The sequence below is a fragment of the Octodon degus genome, unplaced genomic scaffold (assembly GCF_000260255.1).
Source record: "Octodon degus isolate 3935 unplaced genomic scaffold, OctDeg1.0 scaffold00540, whole genome shotgun sequence".
NCBI classification, from domain to species: domain Eukaryota; kingdom Metazoa; phylum Chordata; class Mammalia; order Rodentia; family Octodontidae; genus Octodon; species Octodon degus.
The window spans coordinates 98,183-120,675 of NW_004525116.1; the positions used below are offsets into that span (position 1 = coordinate 98,183).

At 33.1% G+C, this 22,493-nt stretch overlaps 1 pseudogene; it reads left to right on the top strand.

The window, feature by feature from the left end:
- Positions 1 to 1,155: 1,155 nt before the first annotated feature.
- Positions 1,156 to 16,425, top strand: LOC101571758 (annotated as a pseudogene).
- Positions 16,426 to 22,493: the final 6,068 nt, after the last annotated feature.

The following is a 22,493-nucleotide window of genomic DNA, read 5'->3' on the forward strand; positions in this document are numbered from 1 at the left end:
CACAACAAGAAGGGCTTTAAGAATATGCAAGGAAACATTACAAGGCCATGAGGGCATGCGCTGAGGCTATCAAGCCCAAGAAAGTCAATCTTAAGATCATTCCAGAGGGAGTAAACCACAGGCTTGCTTGACTTGCCTATATTGCCCACCCCAAGCTTGGGAAGTGTATCTGTGCCCACATTGACAAGGGTCACGGGCCTTGCCAGCCAAAGACCCAGGCTCCAGCCAAGGCTTCCACTTCTGCTACAGCTCAGGCTCCCAAAGGTGCCCAGGCCTCCAAAGATACCCAGGCCCTCGTCAAGGCTCCACAGTAAAAGCTTATTTGCTGATGTAAAAACAGTAGGACTGGTGTGACCCCTGGGGTGCCATCTTTGGGGGCTGTTGTCCTCCTGTGATCTTTATACAAATATAACTGAGGTAGGGTTAAAAAAAAAAAGAAAAAGAAAAGAACAGCAGCATTCATCATAAAGATGAGGAGGAGGGCACAGACAGAAAACAAGTGACATAGTTCTAAACACAGGAAAAGAGTTTACACCTGTGTGAAGGGTGAGAACAAACAGAAGTAACCTACTTCTCAACACACAAGTATATCTGGATATTTTCTTACAATTGGGTCACCTAGATTCGCTCAGTGTCTGAATAAGGAGCCCCACTTTAATAAAATATAAAAAGAATGAATTGCATGATGTGAGGAGTGAATGTCAAATATTTTTTTCACTACAAAATGATAACTATGAAATGAAACCTTTGTTAGATTCAATCATCTAGCACTGTGTATATACTTCAAAACACTATTGTAATATAAATATATGCAATTTTATCTACTAAATAAAAGTACACTAAAACACTAAACATGGGTTACCAGAAATATGACAACTCAGAAATTACATGTTGTGTTCCAGATCTGTGTATAGCTGTCTGCCTGTGTGTTTCAGAAATATCAAATTCTATAAGCACTGTTTTCCATGTACAGTACAGTGACTGTACCACACTCGTCACCCAGTATCAAGAAATGTACAGACCAGCAATAGACTGCAGTTTTCCATTACAGCTAGAGTAACATTGTTCTGCATTTCTTCCATGCCCAGATAAAACTGGAGGTTTCCTTTCAGGGCAATCACACCAGGGATGTGTTATGCTGGAGACAAGAGCAGGATGGCCAAGGCCATTATGCAGAGTGCACTCAAAGCTAAGGATTTGGTTGTCTTCTCATCATGGGGCATCACCAGCCTTTCCTCCGGCATTCAGCCTCAGGGTGACTGCCAGCCTCCAGAAACTAGGTAAGGAACAAGAGAGCCACTCTGTGGAGAACGGATGCAAGTTAGAGGTTTGCTCAATAAAATGAAAAGCTCTGTTGGAGAGCAAGGAGTAAGAAATGAAGTGTTCACAATATTCTATGTTTTACCGATTCATTGTTACTTTAGTTGTAATTCACTGATTCTTGCTGTGATTTCTTTTTGATACCAGAATCAAACTCAGGTCCTTGCTCTGCCCAGGCAGGTGCTTCTGCCACTGAGCTATATCCCTGGCCCTGCTTTTCTCTTTATGGATTTTATTTATGAATTTATTTTTCTAATTTTTATCTGCTTTGTAATATATGCCTGATTTTCAAACATTTACTTCCCCTAATCACTGATGATTGAATTTAAAAAATTCTGATAATGCTTTTGTTTCATGTTTCCTGTTCCTCATATTTCTTTTAGCTCATTTTGTAATATTTGAAAATGGTTCCCATATACTTTGTGTATATCTTTTGAGCTTCTGCTTTCTGTATTCTGTGGCAAGCACACTGGAAGATAGCATGGCACTCCAAGGATTATCATAAATGCAAAAATTATAAATGCAAGGATGCAGAAGGGCATATTTGGCAGAGAGAGAAGTGAAGTTTAATGCATATTTCAGCTAACTGCATATTCAGGTGCTTTGTCTAAAATCTGGATGTCTTGTTCAAAGTAGCAGCCTTGCTTGGAGCAAAACACACTTATACCAGAATGGACTCAGGTTGATAAAGACTAGGGATTCAGGGAAAAGCTCAGAAGACCTCTAAGTGGTCAGTTTAGCTCTAGAACTCTCTGTTGGATTGTCTGGGGCTGCGCTGGGAGTGGGTGTGTGCTACTCCAAGAAAGGTTGCTGCTTTGAATGAAATGTTTGTGTTTTTGACAAAAACTGAAGTCTGCCTTCAGTAGTCTGAGATGGATACCGTCAGCTGGGTCAACATGTTCTTATTTAGAGAAAGATCTAGACAGAACTTCTAGCATTTTCACTACCCAGGCACATTTGTTTTCTATAGAGAGGTTCCACAGGCATATTTCGTTCATCATAACTTTGTATTAAAGTGAGTACGATATTTGCCATTGTTTTTCTGAACCCTTTAGAAGAGGATCTCAGTTCTTATCAACAATCCTAGTTGTGTGGTTGTGGGGCTCCCTCTTGTGTTTAGCATCAAGATTCAATGTTTACCATGTGTGTCAACACTTTTAGCACCATCTGTTAAAGAGTCTGTTTTTCCTCTAGCACATTTCAGTATATTTTCTGGCTTTTGTCAAAAATCAGACACCTGAATTGCCTAGGGTTATTTCTGAAGCTTCTATTTTGCTCCAATGATCTTAATGTCTGTTTTAGTGCCTATGCTTTTTTTTTTTTTTTTTTTTTAACACTTTAGTGTTGCAATACAATTTGAAGTCTGGGATTTCCATGTCTCCTGCTTTGCCGTTATTGCTCTGGATTGCTCTTGCTGTTCTATGTCTCCTCTGGTTTCATGTGAATTTACTATTATTCTAGTTTTGTGAGCAGTGATGCTGATACTTTGATTAAGATTTCATTAAAGCTGAATACCAGTTTTGGAAGTATGGCCATTTTGGCAATATTGGTCTTATTTATATCTAGGAACAGAGTACATATTTCCATCTCCTTGTGTTTTCTCTAACACTTACTTCAGAATACTGTGATTTTCATTATAAGAATGTGTATTTTATTATATTAGTATAATTTTCACTTCCTTGGTTAGGTTAGTTATTATGTGTTTAATTTTTCTTAATGCTATTTTGAATTGTATTGTTACCTTAGTTCCTTTGTGGGCTCATTCTTAAAATACAGATACTCCGTTGATTTTCTTTTTTGTAATGATTTTATGTCCTACCACATCATTGACTATTTTTCCTGAGCCAAGAACCTTTCAGTGGATTTTTTTCTTACTCTCCCTTGAAAGGTTTTTGTAATCTCTACTAATGACAAATTGACTTCTTTCTTTATTTTTTTTTATTTTTAAAAAAGATTTTAAAAAAACAGTTAAAACAACCATGAGAAAAGATACAGAATTTCTCTAAACAAAATAATAGGAATTCAACAATGGTTGGTATATCACATATTCTTGTTTTCCTTTATATATCCCTTTTATTTCTTTCTCTTGACTGATTGTTCTGATTGATGTTTCTAGTGTTATAGTGAACTTTTTATTTAATTATGGATCATGGATTACCTTCCAGGGTTTGTCCAAAAAGTAGATATTTAAGAAAATTCTGAAATAATATTTAGGTAAGTTGATTTTTACTTTTATAGAGTTAATTTTATTTGATTAATAAGGACAAATATATTTAATAGGAATAGATTATCAATATTGGCAGAAATGTTTAATAGAAAGCTACACACTATTAGTACAAATCGTTCTTCTATGAATAACTACTACAAAGACTACAACATGAAATGTATTAGTTATTGTAACTGTCTTACTAACCTGTTGTGAAACTAATTGCTATTTGTTTCTCAGTAAAATTAATTTTAAAAAGAAAACTACAATGAAGAGTATTATTTACTGCAATTCCGTCTAGTATGCAATATCAGGAACTCAGTACTAATTATCTATGGAAAAAAAGAATTCAAAACTGCTGTGCTAGTATTCCTAAGTGTCTATTAACCTTGGTTGAAAGGAAACAATGAGTTTTCTCTGGGAAAGTCCCCAGAGACCATAGAATATAATTTTAATTCCACTGAGCAAACATAGGTATTTATTTTTATATAAATACCATCGAAATAATGGGACAGAATGGAGAGAGAGAAAGAGAGAGAGAGAGAGAGAGAGAGAGAGAGAGAGAGAGAGAGAGATCCAATTTTTTTGTTTCTTTTTATAACTTGATGAAATTTTACTAGTCATTAAAAATTTCTTATGTAATTCAACCAGACCATCAAAATAAAAAACAAGACCAGAGCAATATATCAGCAGCAAGGTCCTGAGTTTGATCCCTGGTATTGCAAAAATAAATACATTTTTTCTAAAAATGTTAATAAACAGGAAATCTACCTAACCAAAAATTATAGTTTTTAATGTTGTAGTGGTTGGTTGATTGTGTCAACTTGCAAATCTAAGAGCTTAATAGGCTCAGCAATTACACATCCTAATGTGGAGATTATACTCAAGTAACTCATCACTTAAAAAAGAAAAAGGAAGGATGAAAGGTGCCATTCTTCCTCAGAAGAGCTCCAATCTTCGCCATCAGCTTGGATATCATCTCCTGGCTCTAGCGCAGACTCTTGGCTTCTGCTTTGGATCCTTCAACCTTCTGATTCAGACTCATGAGCCTTCCATCATAGATCCATAGGCGTCCTGATATGGACTTGCACAGAGCACTCCAGTGGGCTCCAGACCTCGAACTGAATCCTTCTGTCTCCAGTGTGCAGATGCCCTCTGCAAGCTTCTTTCTCTGGCTCTGTGGCTGACCATAGTAAGCCAATCTTGGATTTTCTCATACAGTTTTACTTCTTGTATTGTATCTGTACCTGTAGCAAAACCCTGACTGATATAAATGTGATATTATTGTACATTTGAATTAAACAGCAAGGATGACATTAATTGTGGATATACTGTAATTATTTAGTTTTCTAAAAAGACATTTCAAAAGGGAGAGAAGTTATAGCAATTTGTCTTTTCCTTCTAAAGCCAAATTATGAGGCAATTATGTTTTTCCTTTATTTTCAATTTATGTATATATGTTTTTATTTATTTTAATGTATTTGGTTGTTATAGGGTCTCACTATGTAGCTTGGACTAATAGTGATCCTTCTATTTTCAGCTTCCTCAGTGCTGGGATTATAGGTGTATGCCCCTATGCCTGGATTCTGGTTGGTTGGGCTCAGCCCACCCTGGGGGCAGGCCTGGTGCAGCATGTGGTACTGGGGTTTGAACCCTATTCCCTAACTTTGTCTAAGCAGGCTTTTTAGTCTGCTGAACTATTTCACTGGCCCTTTATGTATATGCATATATATGTATAAAATAAACTTTAGCATATATATGTATAGTGGATGTACTTTTTAATAAATTGCTAGAATTATTAAAGGCAAGCCAAGTATAATTTGTATTCTATAATTCTAGTAATTTATAAAAGTGCTCATCTGTTATATAAGACTATTGTAAAGATTATAAGACATGCCAAAAAGGGGAAATCCAAGCTAAATTAATTTTCATAATACAATATATATTCCTTTTTATCAACCAATATTTTCATTTAAATAGAATAGAAAGTACAATGAAATGTTACACCAGAAGGCAACCAATTATTTTTATAGAAAACTTGAATATAAATATTCTGTTCAGTACCAAAAGTTGTGTATGTTTGTGTGTTATAAGTTGATATGTTGGGGGTCCAAGTGAAGATTTCTTAGCTCAGTATCTAAAAACAGAAGAATCTGATAAAAAAAAAGACTGCAGACAGGGAAGATGGTTATGACATTATGATCCATGAAGTTCTGTGGATACTTCTACTTTCATCTCATGATAGTTGGATTAGAAAATGGAAATTGCACAGTAAATATATTCTTTACTAAATTTCCAATCATGCATTCTCATGTACTCATATACTTTATTTCCTTTTTTAAAATTTAAAGAGAATAAAACAGATAAAAATTAGAAATGCTAAAGAATTTCAGAAAAACAAGATGATAGGAATTCAACAATGGATCTTATATTGAACATTGTTGTTTAAAATGTAGTTTCTTAGATTATAGAATATAAGTATGAAAAATTGGTTAAAGTGAAAAAGATTAAGCATTATCTGCTCCATTCAACAAAGAAATATAAATTAGTAATATAATCATATTAGTTATCTCATGTATCTACATGTATTTTTTCTGGTTCATTCTTACTTTTCTCCTTTCCCTCATCCCAAGCCACATCTATCACCATGCACTAAACTAAAATAACAATGTATCAAAGATCTAAATATTAAAACATAAACACTGAATCTACTGGAAGAGAAAGTAGGTATAAATCTTGATAACATAGGGGGATGTATAAAGTTTATGAACAAAAACCAAACTGTATGGGAAATATGCTAAAGAATCAACAACTGGGATCTCATTCTATTAAAATGTCTTGCACATCAAAAGAAATTGCCAACAGATTGAAAAGAAATCCCACAAATTGTGAAAAAATATTTGCCAACTGTCCCTCAGATGAAGGATTTATGTCAGAACATATAAAGAATTAAAAATCAGGCCCCCAAATCCAAAAACCCAATCCAAAAATGTGCATCTGAGTTGAATATGAACTTCTCAGTTAAAAAAATACAAATGAAAAAAAAATATGAAAAAATTTTCAATAGCATTGACCATTTGAGAAATGAAAACCAAAACAACACAGAAATTATATCTTACCCCAGAAAGAATGACTACCATCAAAAAATCAACTAATAACAAGTGCTAGGGAGGCTGTTTGGAAAACAACAACAACAACAAAAAAACCTTTTTCCTCTGTTGGTGGGAGTGCAGGCTGGTAAAACCACCAAGAAAATCCGTGTTGAGATTCCTCAGAAAACTAGGATTAGAGGCGTCTCATTCTGCACAGCTATTCCCCATCTGTTATGTTCCCAGAAGAACTGAAAACATCATATCATAGTGATATGTGTGCACATATAATTATACTAGCATAATGTTTCATAGCTAGATCTTAGAAACAATACAAATGTATATTAATATTTTACAGCTAAGTAAGCATACACATTTTAAAACATGCCAGTAAAATTTTTATGTGAAGAGTTAAATGTATGATGACAATATGAAGATATGTATCTTCTTTGCAAATACCCAGTATTCTTAACCTAACTTCTCTGATGCTATGTACATATATGCATTTTTACATTTATTATTTGTCATTTGTGTGTGTTTGTGTACATATAGGTGTGTATGTAAGATCTGTATTTAAAGTAGCATTTTTTTGGATAAAGGGTAATGTTATTTTAAAGATTAAAATCATTCTATTGGTAATATGAAATATTTAAACATGAATCATCCTAAGAATCACATAATAACTTTAAATGGACATTATTTAATTTAATTGTTGATAACTTATTATTATATTTAAATGTACAATTATAGAAACTTTTAGAGCACATATAACACTTACTAGTATATGGTAGTAAGTCTAGTCATAAATAAAAATAATTGTGTAATATAAAAATGCATGGAAGAAATAAACAATTTAGTACTTCCCTACTCAAAAGAAATAAACTTGGGATATAAATTTTTTTAATAAAATATTTTAAAAATTAAAGAACAACAAAATCAAAGCTGTTATCTTTAGAATCATGACATGGAAAGTAAATTCTAAGTAAAATGTAATGTTAAAATGAAATTTTTGAAAGAACAAGCATAGAATATTGAAGATAATAGAAATCAATACTATAGTTACACTAGACACTGCATTAAAATTAGTCATGCTTATAATGTAAATAAAATTGTATTCAATCAAACTTTTCACTAAAATTAATGTGGGAGCTGAATAAAAATGTAAAACTGCTTGGAGATAGGTATCAACACTGAGGGAAAGAAATGGCCAAGATTCATGAAAGAAGTGAAAAAGGGAAGGTTTGATTCACATCAAATGACTGCATTTTCCTTACACATTTTCCAAATATAAAGGGAAATACTATGTGAATGGTAAGTTGATTAAAGAAAAAGCTCCACTGATAGTGTGTTCCAGGAGGCTGAGAGACTAAACAGAAAGTAACAAAGACCCAGAGAATTTCAGTAAGGGAGCAAAAATTGGAGAACTATATAGGAAAGAGGAAAGAGCTTACATATACTATGATCACCAGAGACTCAGAAAATGCTTTTCTCTTGCAGTAAGATTATGAGGAAATGGACTAGACTATAAATGTCCAAGTCTTTTATAATCAGGCAAATTCATAGTGGGTAAGATAACTTACCTGACCAGTTTGGCAGAAACAAAGTGTTCTTACACAGTTTAACATAATCCATTGAGTATATGACTTTTAAATAGTTTTCTGTAAAAAAATTATGGCTTTTAATTTTATTTAAAACTCAGAATAAAGAGAATTTTAGAATTCATGACCAAAATCAAAAGGGAAATCAAATAACAGAAGCAGGTCTGTAAGAATCTACATAGTAGAGCTGTCAGAGATTGTGCAGTCACTTTTCCATCACTGAGGCAAAAATAACTGATACCCAAAATTTAAGGAAGAAGAGATTCATTTTAACTCATGGCTTTGGTCTATGGCCAGTTGGTTACAAGGCCAAGATAACATAGCAAAGAGTCTTGGATGTTTATCTTACTGTAAGAGTGTAAAACTGCCAGAGAGAAAGTGTCAAGGGAAAAGACATTTGGTTAGATAGGAAGCTTAAAGTTATATGGGACTACATAGAGAGATTCTGCTTCAAAACTAACAAACAACCATATAATAGCCATCAGAGACATAGTTTATTTGAGATTATAATTTTAAATCAAATAAAATGCACTATTAGGATTAAAATTGAAACCTTAAAGGAAGCAATGAAATTTTCAAAAATTAACAATAGAGAGAACAATGATAATAATTGAATGGATTTTATGTAAATATTAAACAAGAGAAAAAAATAAAATTAATGAACTTTAAAAATTCTCAACTAGAAAAGAATTACAGACTAAAATATGGAGCATTAAAAAGCATTAATAATACATTCATAAAACACATTCGTAAAACAAATGTCAAGATGGTCCATGTTTCTGCCAAAACTCTCAGGATCTCCAAAGTATTTTCAACTTTATTGTCCTCTTAGAAGAACACAGCCGGGTCTCCTAAGTCTTCTAAAATTAGAGTAAAAATTACTTGGCTTTGTATCTCACGAACTTTTCATGCTTATAAAACCCCATGTGGATGATAACAAGGTCTGCTGATAGCTGAAGCAATATCCAGGACACCTTGGATCATAGCCACAGAAGCACCTGAGTGCTGGGATAGCTGAGCAGAGTGAGATGAATCCTGGTGAACCAATTGCCTAGGTAGCTCTTAACTCACATGAAATTTTTAGAAAGGGAAGAAAAAAAAAAGAGATACTATTGCAAAACTTTCATTCAAAAGGACTACAAGAACTGAAAAACATAAAAATAAAATTATCCAAGAAAGTAAAGAACTCTTCAATTAAAATTAGAAAATACCAGTGATAGAAATTGAAAAAGACACAAGATAGACAGACATGTTATGAACATCAATTAGACAAATATTGTTAAAATCTCTGTACCACCTAAAGTAGTTTACAGATTGAAAGCAATTCCCATATGTCCTTGCAACAACCTTTGATATTCTATAAAGTACAAGCAAAAAATCCTACATTGCTTATGGTATTATCAATTACCTATATTGAGAAAAACAATTTTGAACAAAAATAATAGAAGGTGAGATATAATAATACCCAATTTCAAGACACACTGCAGAGCACAGCAATTGAAACATTCTGAATCAAGCTCACAAAATTCAAAGACCCAATCTAAAAATGGGTATTTGAGATGAATATATACTTCTTAGTGAAGAAATAAAAATAGCAAATAAATATATGGAAGAGTGCTCAAAATCATTGCTCAAACATTAAATATCCTAGAAGAGAAAGTAGGAGGAACTCTTGAAGGCATAGGGGGAGGCAAAGAGTTCATGAACAAAAATCAAATCTCACGGGAAACACTTGAAAGAATTATCAACTGGGACCTGCTCTTACTGAGAAGTTTTTCCACGTCAAAAGAAATTACCAACAAAGTGAAAAGACAACCCACAAATTTGCAAAAAAATCTTGACTAAAAAGTACTCAGAAAAAGGTCTGCTTTCTAGAATTTATAAAGAACTAAAAAACACTAGGGCCCCAAAATTTAAAGACCCAGTCCAGAAATGGGCATCCAAGATGGGCACACACATCTCAGAGGATGAAATTAAAGAAGCTAATAAATATATGAAAAAATGTTCCACATCATTAGCCATCCATGAAACGCAAATTAAAACAACAATGAGATATCATCTCACCCCAGAAAGAATGGCTATCATAAAGAAATCACCCAACAACAAATGTTGGAGAGGCTGTGGAGAAAAGGAAACCCTTCTCCACTGCTGGTGGGAATGTAGACTGGTGCAACCGTTATGGAAATCAGTGTGGAGACGCCTTAAAAAACTAGGACTCAAAATCCCATTTGAACCAGCTATTCCTCTACTGAGAATTTTCCCAGAGGATCTGAAAACATCATATCATAGGGATATATGTGTGCCTATGTTTATAGCAACACAATTTGTGATAGCCAAATCTTGGAAACAACCAAGATGCCCATCACCTGAGGAATGGTTGAAAAAGATATGGCATTTTTACACAATGGAGTATTATTCAGCTATAAAGAATGATAAACTCGAAGCCTTTATATTGAAGTGGATGCCACTTGAAGATATACTCGGACCGGGGAGATGGCTCAGTGGAATAAGTGCTTCCCTGGCAAGCGCAAGGGCCTGAGTTCAATCCCCGGTTCCGAAAAAAAAAAAAAAAAAAAAAAAAGACATACTCATAAGTGAAATACACCAGACACAATATGTGTAAATATCGTATAGTTTTCCTAGTATAAGAACTCAAAAGAAGAAATATAAATAGAAAGTTATAATACAACTAAAAGGAAAGCAAGAACTTGAGGACTAAATAGTTAAGAGAGGTAAAGGAGAAGAGCTAAGAAGCATGATAGTGGCAAGCCATACAATTGTATATAGAAGATAGGTAAGGCAATGATCCTGAGAATCGTCAGATTTTTGAATCTCTCAGTTAATTGGAAGGATTCTCACCCTGACTGGTAATATATACTTACACCTGTGAACTAAGCAACTGCAGTGAAGTTGGCAATTTCTAATAGTAGTGTCATGCTTGGAGTGCCTGTCATTCTGGTCTTCGGAATACGGGCTGCTTGTCATGACATGCCAGTTGCTGCCGTACTGTGTCTTGGGTAGATGATTGCCCACTTCATATTATATAAATATGTTCTGAAGTTATTCTCCCAGTATATTTTTCTTTTATTTTTCCTTTTCTTTATTTACTATCCATAGTGAGTTTTAGATAGTAAAATGCAAGTATATAACGTTCCTTTTATTTTAATTTGTACGTATGTATGACAATTTTTACATATTAAATGAGTGATCTTACTCATTAATACAATTCACAGCTTTCTTATGTAGCTCTGTTTCCCCCATTTTTATCTCAGGACTTTCTATCTGATCCTCTAGCTTTCTTATCTATTCAAGTTCTTACATTGCACTGGATAATTGTAGCTGTGTGAGAAATTTGAATACCTAGACTTTGATCCATAGTTTAAAAATTTTATTTTCAAGGACATACCAAAAGTTAATCTGTAACTTGATTTCTAAATAATTTTTCATAATTACTTATCATAGCAGATACATATAAATTTGATTGAGTTTACTTCTGAAGGACAAAATGTTTACTACATCGGAAAAATAATGTTTAATGAATGATAAATCATTTCACACATAAAATAATTCAATTTGTGATGACAAATAAATGTAGTCATAATTCTTCTGTAGATAATTCCTCATGAAAGAGAAGTAAGAATAGAGCTATACACATTTTTTAAAATATTGAAAAAAATAAATTTGTAAAAATGGGTAAAAGGAGTCATATACAAGAATCAAAAGAAAGATCAAGGTTTGGTATATTTTGTGATGAGAAGTGAAAAAGTACAAAGAACTTGATAGAATTAGAAGTAAAGTTTGGACAGAGCCCTGTACATATTTGTCACAAAAAATTGGCATTTTTTCATTTTTCTTATAAAATAACTCAATGCTTTCTCAAATGACAAATTTTTAATGGAAATTAATTTATATTCTATTAATTTATTCACTGTATCCTCTGAACTCATATTGTCAGTAAATAATATTGAATATTTTTTACTTCTTTTTCTGTAAGCTTAGGGCCCTATTGAAGCAGTTTTTTGGGAACATACTCTCCCACTTTATACCTAGACACAGAAAGGCTGGCTCTGTGAAAATGAGTAATAATATTCTGCAGAATCACTAAATACTTCTTGAAGCAATAACAGTGTTATCCTGAAGATCTAATGAGAATAAAATGCAGAACATTTTCTTCTTTGAGTTATCCCCTTGAGGGAAGAGACTGCCTTTTGTTATCATGGGATGAAACTTCCTTGCAGCTCCCCCTTTAGAATTGTTCCTATGTTGGCTAGAACAACTCTTCCACAGAGGTTGAAATAACAGAATACAGAGAACAAGGGAAGGGAAAAGCCTTACTGTTTTTGGCAGGGGTGAGTTAAGGGTCTCTGAGGTTTGAGGTGAAAGTGTTCATTTTCTACACTTGTTAATTGAATGTTAAAAATTCAATCAGTAAAGCCTTATGGAAATTTCATTTTTGATACTGGATGAATTTTGAGAAAGTTCCCTCTTTGGAGCTGTTGACTCCATAAAATTGCATTGTAAATAATATCTGATTATTAATATTTTACTGGATTTGTTCAATATAAATATTTATACTTTTCTTTCCTACATGTCTTCCTTATAGATTTTAAGTTTTAACTGTGTTTTAAGCATGATTCAAATATATTCATTTTTTAAAAATTTCATTCAACTTGTTTTTATTGAGTTTCTACTACTAAGAGCTGGGCCTGAGGGTAAAATGTTAAGTAAAACCAGATAAAGATATAGTTCTCTCATGAAAGTAAGGCTTTTGCTTATGCTTCTCTTTTTAGATCAATTTTCCAACTTTTCATTTCTATTGCTACCTGTCCCATTTGCTATGTAATAGTGAGCAAGTGAATAATATCAGGTAAAGTAGGTGTTCTTAATCTATATAGTGAGGATAACTGTAATATTTGCTATAATAGTTGTTTTTTTCTCATAATTTTATTGATAAATAGCAATGAGAGTTTCAAATCAAATTGGTAGGACAGTTTCAATAATTAACAATTTGAATACATTCTTCCTAGTGGTTAATTGCTGTACAAGATGAGGACATGATATCCTATTTACAAACACCATTAGAACAAATCACTCTATTCATTAAGAGAATGTAACTATGTATCTATCCTAACCACTTTGAATACACAGATACAAAGTAGACATTCATCTTTTTTTGTTAAGTTCCATTATTTGAATATTATAGGTGTGTAAACTCAGCAAAATAGTCTAAAAGAGTCCTGTAGCCCATAATAGTATTGGGTCTTCCGCTTGACTGGCAATGTCAGAAATTGTTGACCTGAGTCCCCTACAGCTCAACATAACAGCATGGCTTTACTTCTTCTATTTCATTTTGATACTTTTCTGCTGGATGGTTAAGACCAAGGTAAAGCAGGGCCTATGCACCAAGAGTTGTAGCTTTTGGGTCTGATAAGGTCAGTGAAATCCCCTCAGGATTTATCCTCAGATCCTGTACCTCATATTCATTTTAAAAAGCTAGTCTGAAATGCCTACTAACTATTAAGTTTTGTGAAAGACCAAATCTAATCCTGTGCAAAGATAACCTCACAATCTTGTGAAGTTAAATGAATAAAGAGCTACAATAAAATATAGTTAAGTCTAAGGAGAAAGAAGGAAGGGAAAAGGCAATATCCACACACAGAAAAATAAAGACAGTTATACTACTAATTGCATTAGTCCATTGAAAAAAAAAAGTTTGTGTCTATATTGTCTGATCAATTTTTCATGCCTATATCTTTTAATATGAGCAACTACATTGAAGATAATTCAAAATGTACTGCTAACCATTGTTACTCTCTTATAATCCTGTTTTGAAATTGTGTACTGTTATTTTTCTTGAAAATAAAATAAAATAAATATAGTAATGGTTATGGGAGAGGCCCTATAGCAAACATATAGATAAGGACCAACCTAGACAAGTGCATGTGTCTGTGAATGTAGATAAGGAGAGATAGGAAAAGCATCAGTCAGAGGCATTCGGTTGGGGACAGGAGCTGAGCTGAAACTTAAAGAAAGTCACTGTGATACTTAAAGAAGGGTGAGATATCAAGCATTCCTGGAACAACCCAAACATTCACCAAGGCAATGGTCAATGCTGCGTTATGGTGATCTCTGAAAACTGCCACAGTCCAGCTTGACAGAAAGGAGATATTAGACATGTGGATCTATATCAGAGCTAGAGATGTGAGAAAACTGCACAAACTATGGGATTTATGTGTCATAATGTGAAAGGATATGACTTGAAAGGCCAAGAGATAGGAATACAGACCCATTTACATGTAGGATAAAGAAGACAAGTCCTAACACATTAAATCACAATAAAATGATATAAAATAAAGAAATATCTGAGAGCAAGATTCCCAAAGGAACAGAGAAAATTCAAAAACAGTAGTAGCTTCACGAGACTTGAGGAAAAACCTTAAAAAATTTAGTGATCACAAATTTCTAGGGAAAGTGACATACTTAGTGGACTAAAGTGCCTGCTTAGGCAAGCTTGGGCAAGTCAGGGACCTCAGTTTGATCCCAGAAACCACATGCTGCACCAGCCCTGCCCCTAGAGCGGACTGCGACAGCCACAGTGTCCAGGCATAAAGTGGCCTATGCCTGTAATCCCAGAGCCTGGGAGGCAGAAAACAGGAGGATCACTATGAGACTGAGCTGCATAGTGAGACCTTATTGCAACCAAATACATTTTTTTAAAGAAATTTCTAAAACTAAAATATAACCATAGTAAAAGACTAACACTTCCATTGTTTTAAAATTATCATGCCATAAATACAGAAAGCTTTCTAAAACACAAAAGAAAGATAAAGAGCAAATGCTTAAGAGCACAAAAGATCTAAAGAAGATAAGGCTAATATTCTTTCAGTATGCATATCTCTGAAGAAAATAGTTAAAATGTTAAGCATTCATAATAGGTCATTTCATGTGATAATTCATTGAATTATCACTACTCAGTACTGACACATTTTGGTCATAGGGGATGATGCCGAAGTTCAGTGATATTACATAATTTGTCTGTCATCCAGTTGATAACAAAGTGAGAGTCAGGCTCAGTATATTTGATGTGAATACTTACTATTAATCATTATGCAATCCGTCCATAAACAAGAGCAATATTAATCATATAGACAAGTTACTTCTTATTTCAAATCTTGGAAATGTTCAAGCAAAAGAAAAAAGCCAGTAAACAAAATGATATTTCAATTCATTTCTCTGGGTTGCGCCTTCCTCCTCACTCATCCACAGTTAGTTCTGCAAGGGACATAAAGAGTGGAAATGTCTCAGCAGAGATTGAATTCATCTTCATTGGGTTCTAGAATGGTGGCCTTCTCTACTTTTCCCATTACTTTTAATCTACATCTTTATAGTGGTTGGAAACCTGGTGATCATCTTTGCTGTAAGGTGGGACACACATCTTCACTCTCCCATGTATACATCCATCAGTATCTTCTCGTTTCTTGAGATGTGGTACTCCACAGTCACCATCCCTAAGATGCTCTCCAATCTGGTCAGTGCATTTCCTTTTCAGATGCCTCTTGCAGATACACTTTTTCTACTCCCTTGGGAACACGGAAAGATCTTACTGACTGTCACGGCTATTGACAGGCATGCTGCCATCTGCAACCCACTCTGCTATTTGATCATCATGATGTCCTGGCTATATGATCAGAGTCCCCAGCTCTCTGTAGGCTCTTGCATCTTTGGCTTCCTCATCCTTCTACCTGAGATTGTATGAATTCCTACACTATGTTTCTGTAACCCCAAACAAATCTATCAGCTATTTTCTGATTTTACCCCTAAATTCTGTTGAATTTAGCCAGTGCACATGCTTCTGTGGTTTTCACTCAATATGTGATTTATGCAGTTGCTACTCTCATAATAAGCCTGATTAGCTTTGTTTCTTATATTAGAATTATTATTCTAATAATAATTATTATTATAAAGATTATTCTTATTCTTATAAAGATGGCCCATTGGGCATCTCTTCAGTGGAGGGCCACAAAAAGGCTTTCTCAACATGTGCTACCCACATTGTTGTCTTCCTGTCCCTCACATAAATTTGATTCTTCTGGGGGACACCACTATTACTCTTACATTCTCTGTGTTTGCTCCATTTTTGAATTCTATTATTTACAGCTTGAGAAATAAGGATATGAGGGATGAAATTAAAACACTCATTTTTCTCAAATAGTGTTTAGTATATGGATTGGATAATTTAGGGTCAAGTTCTCTGTATCCTATTGGAAATTCTTCCTAAGTATTGGTCACACAAAATACTTAAATTTAAAGTATTGTACAATTAGTACAACTTAGCTATCCAATGAGCTGATAAATAGACTGGGAAAGAAATTCTTCTGATGATTCTAGAGGTTGTAAAAGAAAATAATATGCCTTAATGTCTAGGGTCAGTGAATTTTTGTATTTTTAATTTTTTATTATTTAATTTAAAATGTCAATTGTGTAAATATTAGTAACATTCATACTTATTAAATTTACCACTTAGTCTACTTCCCATCTTTTATATTTGTTATTTCACATTAGTCTTAGTGCTTTTTAAAAAATCCATGTGCTGGAGTTTGTGTACATACAAAGTCTATTACAGTAACGGGATTACATAAGGCTTTTAAATACATTACCTGGTATTAAGAAGCAACAAAGACTCCTTGTAGTCAAACTGTACTTTATCCTCTTATCTCCTGACTTCATTTTTTATGTATTTTAGGACAGGGTCTACAGGGTCTCATTACACAGATCAGACTCATACTGAACCTCCTGTTTTCAGCTTCTCAAGTGTTGGGATTACAGGCACGTACCACCATATCCAGTCTTAATCACAGTCTCAGTGAGCCCCTGGGGTGGGGCCGACACAGCACACCTGGGATCAAACCCTGGTCCCTGTGTCTGCCTAAGCAGGCACTTTAATCCACTGAGCTATCTGGCTAGCCAAAGTCTCCTGATTTTATTTCACATATGCATGTGTTGTGGTGTGATCTAGATTTAGTGCTTCATCAACAAGACCTCATAGATTATATTTATTGTATTAATAACTATAAAAAATTAACAGGCTATATTTTTATCTTTAGGAACTTCAATGCAAATAAGTCAAGACTTAAGTGAATATATATTTAAACCTGTAGTCAATTAAAATTATTAATTGCTAAATCCACCAACGTAAAAGTATTTTATCTCTTTTCCCTTTCTTTTCAGGATATATATATATATATTTTTTTTTTCTTTTAATCTTTTATTTATTTGGTACAGGGTCTCATTACACAACTCAGACTCATAGTGATTCTCCTGTCTCAGTCTCTCCCTTGCTGGGATTACAGGAATGTGTCACCATGCCCAGTTCCATGGCCAGCATGGCATGTGGTACCAAGGATTGAACTTGGGTCCTTGTGCTTGCCATGCAGGTGCTTAGATAGCCAAGCTACTCTCTCCTCAATCCTAGTTTTTGTTGCAATATATATATATATATATATATATATATATATATTTTTTTTTTTTTTTCCTTAAAACTCAAATTTATGTACTAAGATTTATTTCTGTATTCACAAAACATTTATAGGTACTAGATAACTATAGTGGAATATTTATACAGATACTTTTTGCTTTTTGCTTTTTTTTTTTGGTGATACTGAGGATTGAACTCAGGACCCTGCACTTGCTTGGCAAGCACTTATTCTACTGAATACAGATACTCTTTTTTCAACCTATATTATTTTAGTCTGCCAACATTCCTTTTGTCTTTGGTTTATTTTCCAGGCAGGTTCTTTCTGTGTCCCTCAGGATAACCTTCAATAGTGGCCTTCCCAGGCCACTGTTAACGTTCTTCTCAGAGTGGCAGTAATCGTGTTCGTGCATAAAGTTCTTTCCATGAAAAATTTAGTAAAAACATTTGAAGAGCTTAATCTATTAACAAAAATTTTTCAAGTATGTTTATAAATCTTTTTAAAATATGGCTTTTTCTGGTTTGTCTAATTGTACACATAATGCATTCATGCAATGCTTTCCATATGATTAGAATTACATAGCAACTAACACATATATTAAATAGAGAGCTTTGGAGCATGTCAAGTCTATCACCAGCAAATTGCGATTGCATAGTTATTGCAGTAAAGGATTAGAATAAACTGAGTAACAGCTTTAGTTACTCACATTCACATGATAGAATTATAAATCCACATTCTTGTAATGAAAGAACCCATATTGAATAGAACATACTGTTTTGCTTAAAGATTTTAGATTGCCGTTTTATTCTTATTTGGCCATTGGAATATTAATATTCATGTCTGAATTTTAGTATGCTGTTTTATATCTGTGTTTGCCTTAGGTAGCTGCTTCCCTTTCACCCTGGAATCTAAATTAAACCGAGGCCAAGAACCATCTGGTGCAGAGCAGGAGAGATGCAAGGAGCTGACCTGACTCACCCTGCCTGAAGCTTGGTGCTTGGGCTTCAGGACCCAGAGCAGAGTGCCTGAAGTCCAGCCTACTTCAGCCAGATGCAGCTACTTACAGACCTGCTTTAATACCCATGAGTGAAACATTGGATAAATTGTTGTGCTGTGTTATACAGAGATTTCAACTTGTATTTTACCATCTTGAGATTCTAGAAATTTTAGAGCAAGTGCTTATGTGCCTCTTGACTTTTAAGGTATGCGATGGGCATTTCATTTCAGAATTAAATTGTTTATTTTTAAGCATGTCAACACTATCAGAAAGATTACCTCCATCAAATGTGCAGTTATTTAGAAACATTTCCTGCACCATCTACACATCTACATCTAACTTAACAAGATTAAGCTTAATATGTTCACGTTAATAAAATTATACATACTAAAGGGGTTTGACAACATTTATAAATAGAGCAGGCATTAAAAATTTGAAAGTGACTGAGGAATGGTAAAAAGAAAGAAAAAGCAAAATGTAAGAGATGCAATCTTCAGAAGTTGCACTCTTTTCAATACCATTTGTGACTCCTGGGCATCTGTGCTTGATAATAAAATTATATCATTAAAAATACCCTATGGCAAAGTATAAATTACATTCAAAATCTCTTAAAACCAGGTAGAAATAAGAAATATGTGCATCATACTGAAGAACTATAGAAGGTGTTACTTTCTTATCCTTGTTGCTTCCCATGTGTGTATCATCAAAAACATAGTGTGAAGTGTAGATGTATTCTATATGATATTTTCCACCTGGAAACTGCCGTGTTAAGTAAACCGATGAAGTTTTTGTCTAAAATTATGAGATCACCCTTTGTTTTATGCTTATTTAATCTTTAAGGTGAGGGAAGAGAGAAATTGTGAAAAACAAGACTTAAAAAATTAAATGCTTTTTTAAAGAATTACAGAAGTAAGGAAAACTTGAAATGATTTTCAAATAATATGAACAAAATAATAGAAGATAAACATAAAATATTTTCTCTTATACAGAGTTGCTTTGACTCCTTTTCAAGACCATGTATTACAAAGGATGTAGAGATGAAAAGCTTACTCGATACCTGATGGGAGCTAGCTAACTGGTATAACCGTTCCAGAAAACGTATCGTATAATTAAATTTAATATGAAGTATATTGTTTTCTAGTAAGTTTGTCCCTAGGAAGACTTTCCACTGATGTTTTCATGTATGTTTTCAGGATGATATCTGTGTAGATGTTTGCAAAATGAAGTAGTCAGATTTGTTATGGAAGAGTAGGTACTTATTTGTGGAAGAAATATTTCAAAGGTAATAGCAATGTTAGATGCAGTGAAGCAAATGAATACAAAGGTAAATAATTCCCAAAAAATTCTGAGGGAAAAAATCAACAAAAAATTGAAATAAATTTCTTACAATTATGTAAATTGTTAGGACATGTACATAGAACAAAATTACATGCTTTATATAAATGTATACATACAGAAAATACCTGACATAGGATTGTTCTATATGGAAAAAATAAGGGGAATGAACATGAGTTGAGTCAAAATGTTTCAATATAAATTTTGTATACATGTAATTAATGTATTTTTTTCTGAGAGATATTACACACAATGGGGATTCTAAAATTTGTTTCCCAAGTTACTGATAATTTCTTTGTCTTTATAATATTTATTTGTGACTTCTTACTTCTAATAACAGCATGGAGATTTATTGTTTTCAAGTAAAATAAGTATAGTATAACATTGAGTTATCATTGTGCATTATGTGGTTTTTTTACACTCTATTGGTAAAATTTAGATTTTGAAATTATTTCTAATCATAAACAAGTTTGAAATGAGCCTCTCTGTATGAATTGAAAACTATAGTTTTGTTGTGAGATTGATTCTTAGAAATATAACTGCGGTATAAAATAATTTTCAAGTTTTAAAAATTGAGTAGATAATGCCAAATCACTTTCTAAATATTGTTAAAATTTAAACACTCAATAGAACAGAGAGTCCTATTCAAATCCACATCACACATAGTGTATAACATTCCTTCTATTTTAACCAGTTATAGTGCTTTTGGTTGTTGTTATCAACTTCTTGAATATCTGTTGCCAATTTTTCTGTTCAGTGAAAAATTAATTATTTAAAAATAGCATATTTAATTTTTGTTATGCTTATAAATATAAAACCATTAAAATGTATAAATAGGATATTATAAATGTATGGAAATATTGAACTTTGGAATACATGTATGACTGCAGCTAATAAATTTTTTAAATATACATTTATATACTAAATGAAGGTTGCTATTAGCCATATGTGTAACTTATTATAATAGAATTATGTGTAATCATGGATTTTCAACTAAATGTTCCATAAAGATAAACATGGTATTTTATAGAGTCTTATAAGAATATAGTTGTTATAATCAAATTTAATTTTCAAAATGATCTTTTAAAATTAAATTTATTTTCTGAGTAATAAAATAAGAATGTATATATTAAATATTCTTTGTCTACCCATCCATTTCACAATCCATTATTCCTTTCCCATTTTTTGATGGGTTCTTATCAGTGATGTATTGGCAAGAATATTCAATTTGTTATCTTTTAAAAAAGCTACAATTCTTTTAGGAAAATAATATATCATAGCATAAAGTGTTATGGTTTGTGGCTAGATGTCACCCCCAATGCTCATGCAGTCAGTGGTTTTTCAGAGGTGGCTGAATCTAGAGTGCGTGATGCTTGCATGAGGAATATGTGTTTATTAAATCAGTCCACTGATTGGTTTCGCATAGTTGGGGCTTGAATTAAGGTTAAGAGTGTTATATCCACTTTAGGTGGATATCCTGCATACAATATAAAGGATAGAAAAAAATCTTCCCTTATTGCTTTTGATACCTTGTGGGTGTCATGAACTGTTCTCTGTGATAGTCACCTGTCAAGTTAGCCTGCCTTGGAGCCAGCTGATTGTGGGCAGAAACTTCTACAGGCTGTGAGCTAAATAAACCTTTCTTCCTTTAACTTTGGGTGTAAGGCATTTTGTCTCAGCAATGAGAAAAGTAATTAAAACAGAAAGCAAGAGAAATTCAGGTTGAGAATGGAACATCCTTTGGCCACAGAAGCAAGATTATTTTCAAAAGTTCTAGAATAAACATAAAACAATAAATGAAAAAGTTTTCATGATGTTAACTAAAAATGAACTTATAAAATGTGTCTGCTGAAAAAGATACAAAAATGCAACAATTCCATTTAAATATTTTTAAGTATTTAATATATGCACTTGGACTTTATTTAGAAAAATAAAATTGTTACAAATAAATAATTAATGAAAATTGAGAGCAGAATTGAAAAATCCTAATAAAAACTCCAGACAGCATCTTTAATTTGTTTCAGTTGTGTGAGAGTTCTTTGTCTGTCATATTGGTTCCTGAGAAAGTCTAAACTTTATGAATAGAGAAAGAGGAGAAGAATCAATGTTTCTAGCAAAACTACCATCCCCAAATATCAATATAAAATTAGCAGATGAAATGCACAGAATATTTTTTTTTAAATTGCTACTGCAGTTGTTCCTTCCCTTTAGACAGTTTCTTTCCCTTTCACAGTATCTATTTTACCATATGGGTTTTATTTACTCTTTCAAGTTCTTACACTAGGGAGACAAATAATATTTACATATGTGTATCTTTACCAAAACTTTTTCTTTCTTTCTTTCTTTCTTTCTTTCTTTCTTTCTTTCTTTCTTTCTTTCTTTCTTTCTTTCTTTCTTTCTTTCTTTCTTTCTTTTTGTATTTTAAGGAAGGGTATACAGGGTGTTCAGGGTCTCACTACTAGATCGGACTCGTAG